This window comes from Trichosurus vulpecula, chromosome 1 (assembly GCF_011100635.1).
Source record: "Trichosurus vulpecula isolate mTriVul1 chromosome 1, mTriVul1.pri, whole genome shotgun sequence".
Taxonomy (NCBI): Eukaryota; Metazoa; Chordata; class Mammalia; order Diprotodontia; family Phalangeridae; genus Trichosurus; species Trichosurus vulpecula.
In genome coordinates, this window is record NC_050573.1 from 196182832 (window position 1) to 196196196 (window position 13365).

General features: G+C 37.9%; 1 pseudogene; it reads right to left on the minus strand.

Annotated features, from left to right (window-relative positions):
* Positions 1–712: 712 nt before the first annotated feature.
* On the minus strand, positions 713–6436 carry LOC118835596 (annotated as a pseudogene).
* Between the last annotated feature and the right edge of the window lie 6929 nt (positions 6437–13365).

Sequence of the window (13365 nt, forward strand, 5' to 3'; positions counted from 1 at the left end):
GTCCCAGTGCTTTTTCTTAGGAAGCTCATTCATGGCCTGTTCTGCCTTTTCAAATTATCAGACACTATAAAAAGGGGAAAATAATTTCACTTTCTTTACCATTATCAATACAATTTATGTGTAAAATCCTTAATCCCTAATTAATAAATCTTTAATCCAATTTTGAGAATTTATTACTAAAACATACTCAAAGCTTGAATTTCCATGATAGATAAATTTTGGAAGCCAATCATATACATCTGTATATAGTTCTTAGAGAAAACAATCTAAATCTGTTGCTTTCTCAAAATTTGCTATTTCATTTATTTAGAAAACTTTCACATTACATCATTTCCTCCTTAGAAGGATATCATCCTTGTATTATAATTTGACCACAAATGTAGGTTAAAATTGTAAGATGTTCATACATTCATCCTATTATAGTAACTCAGAGATGTTCCAGTATCAATCTATTATTTAATAGACTTAGTATTGTACTTACAAAACTTCTTAATTATAGAAATTTGCTATAAAAGGAAACAATGTCATATGTCATAATAGGACACCACCATGGGAGACACTTGAAGGGATGAGTGGAAGTTCACTTTATTTATTGCTAGCTATTAGAACAAAATAAAATTGAAATCTATGTTCTTTTAATCTCTTTAAGAAAGGTACTTACAGATATAAAGTGTAAAAAAATAAGCCTTTGTAATCTTCCAGGTTTCCATCATTATGAACTTCCCACCCAAAGAAACCATTTAAGAAGTACTTCATCAGGAATAGAAAGGCCACTGACAGCAGCCAGAATGCTTTCAACCATATTTTCTATTATGAAATTTTGATGAGTTGTACTTCCAATATACAGTGTTAAAATAACACTCTTTAATAAAAGATGAGGTCTGAAATAAACATGCATTGAAAAAAAATTTTTCAGGTTTCACTGATTTCTTTTTAAAATTATTATACTTTAGTTTCTTTTTTTACATTTGTAGGAAAATAAAAATGTGTAGGAGACTAAAAAAGAATATAAAAAATCTATTTGATTCATGGAGGAATAATGGAATCTTAGAACCAGACAAGACCTTAAAGATTCTCTAATCCAATAACCTCATTTTGGAGATGAGGAAATTAGGTAGTCAGTCTGGAGAAGAGAAGAATAAATACAGACACAAAACCTACAGTTGTAGCATATATAGATATGGTGATAGCTTTGCTTTGTTTTGCTTAAAATGGTGGACCTAAGACCACTATGTAGAAGTGACAAGAAGTTTTCTTATACTGAACCAAAATCTAACTACTAGAATTTATCAATAATGGAATGGAATGCCTGACGGGGGTACCAAACAATTTGTCACTGCAGGTATTCAAACATAGGCTATGTGAATAACTCTCAGTGTTATAGGAAGAATTCTACATTGGGAGGAGGGGAGAATAGATTAGAAGACTTCTAAAACCCTGTGACTCTGTAACTGAGACATCAGCCAAAGAAAACCTTTATCCTCAAACAAAGACTGGGAACTTTGCTTCTATTTTTATCTAAATAAAAATGTGCTGCATCAGTTCTTTACCTTTGCAGGGGTTCAGACTAAGTCACATGCAGCCCTGCAGCTTTAATAATTCCAGTTTGAAGAGCTTAAACTAGGGCATCTTCATTAACCATTTGGCCAGAATTAATGTAAGAGTATTTTTGTCACTACAATAATTAGACTATATACAATAGAAAAGTAATGTTCACATTTCAAGCTGTTTCAATAACTTCTTTAAAACTGCAGTTACCCTTGTTCTCATTGTTCAAATGACCAAGAAATATGAATATCAAATCACAAAAAATGAAATGATGGCAATACAAAACCAAAAAAGGGAGCCTAGAAAACATAAGGTATGGCCAAATCACTTTTTTCCAGTGCAAAAGGATACTTTTTTTTTATAATTTAAGAAGAACTTAACATTTAAAGCTGAGATGAGAGGAAGAATCTTCTAGTGAAAGGAAGATCAGCCTAAGAAATGATGGACCTGGGTTTTAATTCAATTTCTTGAAGTTGCTAGCTTTTTGTCATTGAGCAAGTCGTTTAATTGCTGGGTCATCAGTTTTCTTATCTATAAAATCAGGTAAATAACCATAAATAAACCCACTTTACAGGATGACTGGAAGAATAAAATGAGATAGACTTAGAGCTGGAAAGGATAGATCTCAAAGGTCAGAGAGTCCAACCACCTCATTTTACAGACATGAAACTGATGACCAAAGAGGCTGAGTGACTTGCCCAGGGTCACACAACCAGAAAGTGTCTGAGACAGGGTTTAAACCCAGGTCTTGCTGACTCCAAGACCACTAGGTCATGGTGCCTCTGATTTCATTTCAGGTTAAAAATTATATGCTCATGTCCCATCAAGCAGTGGTTAAACTGAGAAACTCTTCTCCTTTATACTTAGAATTTTCATAGAATTGCAGAAAGGTTTATGATGTTCTTTCTGAATGTCAATCAGTATTCAGTAAATGCCTAACTCCAAAGCTTAGAGTAAACTACCTTGGTGTGACACTCTCCTAAGGTACTTTCTGTCTGAAGAAAGATTCCTGAATACTGTTCTTTTGTTAGTTGTCATATTAATCTCTAGAACAGGGATTACTTACTTGTCCAGTGTTTAGCGCCACTGCTATCAAAGGACAAACCTTCATTCTTTAATGCATCTGCCTTGGGGATTAAAATGCCCAGGATGGTCATCCCAGAAGTAGGGGGAAATACTTATACATCCCATAGAATGGCAATGCTACATGTAAATATGAATTCTTACTTTTCCAAAGCACTTCTAGCTCTACTACCTAAAACCTTTCAGTTACAAATTCCAGATATTATTATCTTTATTTTATATACATAAAGGAATTAAGGCATGAGGATTACACAAGACCATAGTTAATTAGTAATAGAGCCATTCCTTGACCTATGGCATCCAAATTCCACTATCTGCACTTTGACCATCAGTAAATTATTAATGACATGCAATCATTATTCATTTCAGTCATATTATTTCAATATCAATGGAACTTCTTCTCTGTACTAAAATTGGTTATCATTCTCGGTTTTATAAGTTCTATGTTCAACTCACTGACTTAATTTTGAGTGAAGAAGGGACAACTACTATGTGTAGATATTTAAATTAGGCATTATAAAAATGCTAAGGAAGAAAAACAAAGACTTTGATGAGAAAGTAGTTACTAAATAATCAGAAAATGTGCAATGAATGAAACTTAAAAGACACCCAGTTTGTTACTGTTCTTTCCCACATAAGGCATGAAAGAATCTGAATTAAAAACATTTTTTGTTCTTCCTGACTTAGAAACTTGGGTTAAAAGATATTCACAAAAGGTCAAGCACACTTAGAATTAGAAGGTAAATTTTAACTCACTTGTTTCCCAGAGTTATTCTTTAAACCATGAGACCTGCAAAAGAAGGAAGTTGATTTGTTGTTGTTGTTCAGTCATTCAGTGGTGCCCAACTCTTCGTGACACCAGGCCCTTCTATCCTCCACTATCTCTCAAAGCCTGTCCAAGGTCATGTTCGTTATTTCCATCACAATATCAATCCATCTCTCCCTCTGCTGTCCCTTTTCTCTTTTGCCTTCAATCTTTCCCAACACCAGGATCTTTTCCAATGAGTCCTGTCTTCTCATTATGTGGCCAAAGTATTTAAGTCTCAGGTTTAGTATTTAACCTGCCAGCGAAGTTGATAGAGAATGTAACATATTTGGGATTTACTTCTGTGTCTTTTCAGTGAAAGGGGAAAATATCATTTTGGTAAGCATATACTCTAATATTCTTTACCTCTGCCAACCTTTATAAGAGTAGCAGTAAGTTTCATTAGTCCTAGTTCCCTCTTTCCAATCAACTTATAAGTCTGAGGTGTCAAAGTGGGGGACCAGCAATACAAACTCTGATTCTTGCAGCAGCTCATCCAATTTTGTACAATAATGGGCCCCAACTGCCTGTTCCCCTTCTACCTTCCTGCTACAGTAAACCAAGAAAAAATAGTGAGTTTCCTAATCAAAAATAGCCCAAGATGCCCAAAGAATGTTCAAGAAACCAAGAACAAAATCCAGCAAAAAGGCACTGAAGAGAAACCTAAAGCAAGGTAAAATAATCAGACGTTATTTAGGTGAAGGGCTGCTAATTAAATTCAAATTAAATTTGAAAAAGCTTGGAGGCAATGTGGTATAGAAGGAAAAGCATTGGATTTAGAGTCAGAAAAACTTGTGTTCAAATACCAGCTCCAATCGGTGTCTTGTAAATTACATAGACTTTAAAAATAAAAAGGATGGGAGAAGTAGAAAATAGTTTATGTGCGTTCACAGATATTATAGATGGAGCAACAGTTCTCAAAGTATGATCTGTAGAAACTGTGGGATTCCCAACACCCTTTTGAAGGGGTCTGCAAAGTCCTATTAAAATACACCTCCCTTTCACAACTACATATCTGCAGAGGAGTTGGGGGGGGGGGAGAATTGGAGAATTGGATAGGTAAAGAGGGATGAAAGTAACACTGTGTATTAAGAAGATATACTTTTGAGGGAAAATCCAGGAATTAGAATGGGGAAAGAAGGAAGGAAGAGGAGAACGATGGAGAACATCTGACTGAAACTCTATGGAGGGAGAAGCAGGAGGAATTTTATCACCACAGTGTGATACAGCAGTGATTGGAATCACAGGCTTCGTTTAGAGAGACACAGCTTCAGTTAAGTTTAGAAATTAATTTTCTGGCAGTTTTATCTGCGGTTCTTATTGTGATATAGAATCTTCATTTCAAATGCCTTGTCCTCCTAAGCAACCTTATAGCCAATTTTGCCCGTACCTATGATTCCCAGAGTAGATCCTGTCACTCCTTGTCCCATCCAGTCGATAGAAAAATACTTAGCATCTGGTGAAGTAGCTACCTCGTGCCCTAAAAATCAGAGATGCAAAAGCAGGCCATGGAACTGTCTCTACAAACAATTCTATCATGCTTTTAAGACAAAGAAATGAAGGAGAAAATTGTAATTTATACCTTGCTTTACAATCTCTGGTAAAATGAGTTGTTCTGAGAACTCTTGTCCTGGAACACACGTGACTCATCCATTTCTACATGAAGTAGAACATAAGTTTCAGCAAAAAAAAAAATCAAAACATATTGGGAACAGGTAGTATTTTCCTCATAGTATAAACCAGAATATCTTGGCAAAAGGGTTACGTTGTAACATTTATTCTAAACTAGCAATCTTCTGTCACAATAAGGCTGGGGTTCTTAACCTTGGGAATTTTTTTCAATTTAGATAACTGTATTTCAATAGAATTGGTTTCCTTTGTAATCGTACATATTTTAATTGATTAATTTAGAAATATTATTCTAAAAATGGATCTATACACTTTACCAGACTATGTAATAAATTCATGACCAAAAAAAATGTTAAAAACTCATGCCTTACAGGGAGGCAAAAAGCCCAAAATTTAGTTCTTTCATGTAGACATACAAAAAGGTATAGCTCTTTCCTGTATTCCACTGTTCACCGTGGGAGAATGGGAGATGTCTTCTATCAATACGTTAGCTAGCATCAGAATATGCCCAAATGTGCTTAGGAACACTGTTCATGTCCCCAGGATACTTTTGGCTCGATTATGACATGCACTCCTTTGTAGCTCCTTTCCAAACTACTAGTGTATACCTAACTCCTGGAAGCATTCTATAATGGTTTTGAAATTATTTGGACAAAAATATTGTAAAATGTATTCACTGCTCTATAACAAAGAAAAGAATGTTAAGAACTACTGCTACCTTGCAATATAAGAAACTTTATGATTAACAAAGCACCTTCAAATATACATTTTCTCATTTGATCCTTAAAGCAGCCCTATGAGGCAGGCAAACTAGATAAGTAATGTTTATTATTCCCATTTTAGAAATGAAGAAGCTGAAACTAAGACAAGGTTAAGTGCCTCACTTAAGGTTACATAGCTGGTAAGTGGCAAAACTGGAACTAGGTTCTATATCTTCTGGTTGTCATCTAGCATTACATCATACTGATTCTGTATAAATAAGTGGAATGGATAAGGGGAAAATGTCCGATGCCAAATAATAAAATATGTTCATGCATATTTGTTTTAAATAGGTCATACCAGATTCCAGTGAAACTCTTCTCTTACTCTGAATAATATAAATCCCTAACTAAAAATGGAAAACATTATCTAAGAATCAGGAGAACTTGAAAAGGACTATTTTCACTAATAAAGGCTATGGTTATGAATCATCATGAAATTAAATGGCCTAAAAGGATCTTCTACTATTGTCCAGGCTGATGCCAGAAGTAAGGTCATTCCCATATCTGCAGTGCTGTTAGAAACAGCGTATGGAGAGCTGACCAATTTCACACCAAAGCTGGCAATCAAGTTCAGGTGCAGATGATCCAGACCTGCTCCTGAGTTTACCATAATCAAAAAGAAAGTCTTCAAGTACCAAGCAGCCATAACAGGATCACACAATACTTAGCAGCTACTACAGCTCTGGAGCAAAAAGCACGGAATTTGATATTCCAAAAGGCAAAAGCTAACTGCTTACAATTGAGAATAACCTATTTGGTTGAACGGAGTATATTTCTATAGAGAAAAGTGAACCTTTAATGGAATAGAATGTGTCTAACTATTCCTAATGAAAAGACTAGAGTTGAATAAAATCTTTGAAATGAAAAGTCAGGAATCATGAGAAACATTGGTAAATAAATACAGTTTCAAAACTTGATGGGACTATAGGATGATGACATGTTTTTACATTCTAATAGAAAGAAAAAGAGCAAGCATCCTCTCAGAGCACCAGTTTCTTTAAAAGTCAAAGAGAAATTTAAGTAAGATAAACAAAGCATCTGGAAATAATTTTATTCTCTTTTGATATACTTAATAGAAGAAGGAAATTGGAATATAATGGGAAGGGAAGGAAGAGGAAAATAAGAAAGTGTATTATCTTACATAAGAGGGGAACATGAGGTAAAAATAGTAGAAACATAATTTACCTCATTCTACCTCTCTCCTTCTCCCAGTGCATCTCCCTCACTCCTTAATTTCATTTTTTTCACTCCTTTTCAGTATGGCCTCTGACTCAGCTGCTGGACTGAAAGTCTCTCTCCTAGGTAAACAATGCTGTCTTTACTGCTAATGGGCTCTAAACAATATGTAAAAGTAAGTATAGTCACTTTTTGAAGGTCAAAGGATAAGGGCATTAATGAGACATTGTGTTATGTTGTTAATACTGACACTTCTATATTAAAAGAAAAATATATTTACTCTTTCTGTTTAATCAAGTCATAATTTAGTTATTTACATGTGACTGCAACATTTGTGTCTTGTACTTTGGACTGCTTAAAGACTACCCTTTTGTTCCTACTTGCAAAAAGACAATTATAAAAAGAAATGAAAACATTGTCTTCAAGAGCTTCAGAGTTCTAAAAGATGTTAAGTTTTTTAATTGTAAAATTTCAATCCAGAGAGGAAAACTGGATAAAAAAGAGAAGGGGTTTATATTTAAGGAGAAATTTTCTAGTAATGACTTGTAAGAGATAAGAGATAAGACTTTGAAATTATAGCTTATCATGTGGTAAAAAGAAGTAACACTGCTATTTTGTTAGTGCATGAAATATATGTGTGTGTATGCATATATATACACACATATATGTATATATAATTACTAAATACTGAACCAGAGAAATAAATCAGTCTTGGATCACATAGTTTTTTTAAAAGCAACAAATCTTAATTTAGTTGCTATTTTTAAGAAAAATGTGCTTCTTTGATTCTAAGATAAAGATAAGATGATACCTGAAATTATGCTAACTCCAACCTAGCTTGTCTATATAAACTGATGAAAAAGATGAAGTTAATGAAAGTGACAATAGCTATTTCTAAGAGAACTCCAAAACAATACCTCCAAAACTCACAAATCACTGGTATCCAATGACTAATGCTGGGGGAGGGATTAGAGCACTGGCCTTGTAGTCAGGGAGACTGGGATCCAAGGCCTTCCTGTGACACATACACAGAAGCTGGGAGGCACTGGACACATTACTTAACCTCTCAGTTCTCTGAGGCCTGTTGGAATCTACCCAAGACTCTTAAAGGATCAAGACAGACCAGCCCTGGAAGAAAACCCAGGAGGGATTTTTGCTCAACAAGGGAAGCCTTCTGCTCCTCCAAGGCTAGGGATGCTGCCTTTCTAAAAGAAGAGTTTTTAATATGAAAAAGCAAGGCAGAGCCTACTCTTTTCAAGAAGAGAATCACCACAGCCAATAACTTTAAGTGATGCTGAAAGCAAACAGCAGCTCCACAGTCACATGCCCAAGAGGGCAAAGCCTGGTAGCATCTAATGGAGTAATATCCAGCAGAAATGACATCCCCGGTGATATTGTTGCCATGGGTTCCTTATGTGTGCGTTTCTCCTACACACTTTCCATTGTTAGTGTGCATTCATGGGAGGCTATGCCTCAAGTTGGTAGAGGAAATGTTTGACTGGATCTTTGCTTACTGATGTTACCTTATTAAATCCCTTTCCTTATGTGTCCAAAAATGATTAAAGAATATTCTGTTTAACCAATCAAAGCTACAGGAGGGCTAGAGATGAGTGTAGCATGCTACATTCTTCCCAAGCCAAGTCTGGAAGTGGGGTGATGCTAGAAAAGCAGCTCCAAAGACCGATTCCCAGTCTTTCCTTTCTGTATAGAAAAAGCTTCATCCCTGATATGTGTTAGAAGTTCTTTCTTTTTGGTGGTTCAGCATGGTAATGGATAAGGAGGAAGATGTTATTTGCCACCTCTACTTTCAAATCAATGCTCTGGTATCTTTTAGTTCAGTAAGCAGTTGGAGGGGACTGGAACATTAGAGTGTAAAGTTCCCAGATTTTTTCAAAGTTGGCTAACGATGGGACTTTGGAGGGTTTAATCTATGATTTCAGTTGCTATGGGTTCATGTGGGTTCAGATACTTGATCTCTGAGAATATTAATGGGAAAACAGATGGAAGACTTCTCCCAGCTCCATTCTCTGGACCTCTTCCCCTCCTGCTAAACAGCTGCTGTACCACCCCAAAGATATCTCCATCCTGAGATCCCAATTTCCTGATCTGTGACTAACTGGGGTACCATTTCAACAGAACTCCAGCAAAGCTCTACTCCATTTCCAGCTGGACTCTCTGGGACTTCTTTTTCTTCTCCTCACCAGCTGCCTCCATCTCCCCAATCTTTCACCTCTAGTTCCCCTTATGTAGTTTTCCCCTGTAGTCCCTTGAGGGTAGAGACTGTCTTGCTTGCTTGCATTTTGATCAGCAGAATTTAGCACTGGGCCTGGCATTTAGTAAGAACTCAATTTATCTCTTTGATGGTTTTAGGGATGAAAATAAGGGATGATTAAAACTTACAGGCTACATGCCAAGTAACATATGCATAAATCTTCCCAAGGAATTATGTTTCTTAAACTATCTAGCCAATGGCAAACAAATGGTCTTAGTTTATTCTCTTAAGGGAAGAATCAAAGGGTTGATGCTTTCTTTTGAGATTTTATGTTGACAAATACTAACTCAGATTCCATAGGCAAGGGGGAATGAGCTTCTAAGACACAAAGAACCTAGCAGGGGAATAAAGATCTTACTTATTAATTCAGCTATGTATATGTGTGACATACATTCCTCAAAGCCAGGATATCCTTGTCAGTTAGAAAAAACAAAACAAACCAAAAACCCACCTCCACTATACTATATCCTTACAAGAAAACGTTATATAAAACACAAGCAGGATACAATGAAATGAATCATTATAATCTGGATATAATAGTCATATATGACTGGTCCCTCATCTCTGATTGTCAGAGGCAGGGAAAAACCAGTGACTGCCCAGGAGAATTCTTTCCTATCCAAGAATGGGACAGTCAAGTTACCTTAAAAGGACAGCAAAAGGAGAAAGGAGGAAGAGAAAACTTACTCACAACAAAGGAAGGCAACCTGCTGCAATAAAAGTTAGGCCCCAAATCCAGACAGGTTATTCAACTATCACAGGCTTTCTTTAAAAATCAAGCTAAGTTTATAAAATGTATGCATGTGTGTATGTGTATACAAGAGCTGGGGCGGCTGGGTGGCACAGTGAATAGAGCTTTGGACCTGAACTCAGGAAGACCCGAGTTGAAATCTGGCCTTAGACATCCACTATGTGACTCTGGGTAAGTCCCTTAACCCTCTTTGCTTCAGAGCTGGAGAAGGAAATGCCAAATTACTCCAGTATCTTTGCCAAGAAAACTCCAAATGGTTTCGCAAAGAGCTGGACATTACTGAAAAATGACTGAACAACAAGGAGAGAGCCAGTATGCCAATCCCTGTTTCACCTGTGGCACAATGGATCACTTAGAGCCTGAGAGTTCAGACAAATAGTTCTTTTATTAAAAGCATATTTCAACACCCTCCCCTCCCAGTAAAAGCAGTTCACTTAAAGGTCACCTGCAAGGTGGTTCCCTGGGTCAGGAGATCCAGGCCAAATACTAAAAATCACTTTTACATTCTTCTTGCACCAAAGACCTAAAGAGTATTCTTAGATCAGTTCACCTGGGGGTCAAGTTAACATAAATTACCTCAGGTCTACATACCAGCATACAGTGTCTGGCTGATATAGACATGTGAAAGATTAACACAAGCCTTTCCAGTTTCGCCAGGACCTTAGCCCACGACTGGCACCATGGCACAGTGGATAGAGAACTTAGGTCAGAATTAGAAGACCAGATCTCTGCCTCTAATACCACAGGCATGCCACTTAATTTCCATGTAACTCTATGTTGGCAGCCAAATTGCTCAACTACATGCTGGAGGGAGTTTCCACAATAGGACTTTCCCAATCAATCAACTAATAAACATTTATTGAGCACCTACAATGTGCCAGGCACTGTGCTAAGCACTAGAGATACAAAAAGATGCAAAAGACAGTCTCTGACCTCAAGGAGCTCATAATCATAATCTAATGGAGGAGACAACATGTGAACAAATAAATATCAAGCAAGCATTATACAGGATAAATAGGAAATAATTTAGAAAGGGAAAGCAGTAGCATTAGTTGGTTGCTTGGTCGTTGTCCTTCGTTCTTGAAGAGGACCAAAATGACATCGCTATGCTAGAGTCAAGATTCAATGTGTCTGACTGTGGCTGATCAGACCAATGCAAGCTTGGAGTGGTCTGTCACAGGTCGGGCACAAATAGTCTGTGTGAGCATTTGGAGTGGACACTCTAAACTTGCGCATCCTGCGTTTTCTTTGAGCTGTTTCAATTCTGCTTTGCTCGTAGAGCACAGCACCTTCTCTGTTGTGGGCAAGCCATGTTGAGCGGTCCTGTGCCACTGTCTCCCATGTCACACAATCAATTCCAAAGTTCTTAAGACAGACCTTGAGAATGTCCTTCTTCTGACCACCAGGTGAACACTTGCCCTGTGTGAGTTCTCCATAAAGCAGTCTTTTTGGCAAGTGTATGTTTTGCATTCAAACAACATGGCCAGCCCATAGGAGTTGCACTCTTTTGTAATGGCGACCACACTGGCATACTCAGGATGGCTGCTAGTGAAGGTTGTTTTATCTGATTTACTAGGAAAAACAGTTGTTTCAGGAGTCAATGATATTCTTTAATTACATAAAATACAAACAGAGAAAATACAGAGAAGAGAAATAAAGACCAACAGACAGGGCTCTACTGCCTGAATCATAGCAAAACTGCTATATATACTTTACATTCACCACTGGATTGAGAGAGCCTTTACCTCTAAGCAGCTGGAGAGCTCTGAACATAGGCCACTCAGAGCCTCCACCAGGGAATCACAAGATCCTTCTTGTAAGCAAGCCCCCAAAGCAAAAGCTCACCTCTCAGAATATATACTCTTTCAGCTAATAGGCTCAGAGCCAGAAGGCATCACAACTTGACTCAGCACCTAATTGGCTTATTAGCAAAAGGTATAAAAAGCCTTCCTACAAGCAAGCTCCTCCCCTAAGTTTGCTTAGGGCTCCTTAATGGGCTCCACATGATACCCATGCACACCCATTAACATTGCATCTCTGAAGCAGAGTTTTAATGTTTGGCAGTTTAGTTTGAATACGGACCTCAATACCTTATCCTGCCAGGTGATCTTCAGAATCTTCCTAAGACAATTCAAATGGAAGCGATTCAGTTTCCTGGCATGGCGCTGGCATACTGTCCAGGTTTCACAGGCATACAAAATGAGGTCAGCACCACAGCTCTGTAGACCTTCAGTTTGGTAGTCAGTCTAATACCTCTTGTCTCCCATATGTTCCTTTAGAGCCTTCCAAACACTGAGCTAGCTCTGGCAATTAATTAATGTCAACTAGCATTAAGAGGGATTGGAGAAGACTTCCTGTAGAAGTGGGGATTTTAATTGAGACTTAATGGAAGCCAGGGAGGTCAGTAGTTGGAGCAGAGGAGGGAGAGTATTCCAGGAGTGGGAGATAGCCAGAGAGAATACCCAGAGCCTAGAGTTGGAGTGTCTTGCTCAGCCAGTGTCACTGGAACAAAGAGTATGTATCAGGGAGTAAGGGGCCAGGAGACTGGAGAGGTAGGAAAGGGTTAGTTTCTGAAGGGATTTGAATGGGAAACAGCATTTTGTATCTGCTCCTGGAGGCAACAGGAAGCCACTGATGTTTTTGTTTGGGGGTGGGAGTGAGGTGACATTATCAGAGCTTCACTTTAGGAAAATCACTTTAGTGTCTGAATGGAGAATGGATTGGAATGGAGAGAGATTTGAAGCAGGAAATTCCACCCATAAGCTCTTGCAGTAGTCTGGGTTGAGAGGTTTGCATTGAGGGGTAGTAGTATTACCTACTGGAGAGATGTTGCAAAGGTGAGATTGGCAAGAGTTTGAATAAGAGGGATGAAAGATAGTGAGGAGCCAAGGATGACATCCTGAGAAACTGGGAGGATAGTGTGTTGGTAACCAAAAATGGGCTCCTTAGCACTTAGTCAACAAGTGCCCTTGACTAGTTTGGCTTTTTCCCCTGAACTGAATGCTGTTTGTATGTTGGACTGGAGTAAGCTTGTCGGCCCCTTCACCTTGCTTTCCTTGCTTAAGCTGATCGAAAGAACCTGTGCTTTCCTGGTCAACCCCTTCACCTTGCTTAAGCAGATTGAAAGAACCTGTGCTTTCCCTGGCGTACCTTACACCCCTGCAGAAGCCAGATGGTTAAAAACAGCTTCCGTTGGAGCCAGAGGCTGCTACAGCTACAGCCACAGCCGAAGCTGAAGCAGGAGCTGCCGGTAGCAGAGCTGACCTACAGGAGGAAGCTGAACAAGGACTTGAGGCCAGTGGGTAATCTTTTTACCATAGAGGGGAAGCATGTATATGAT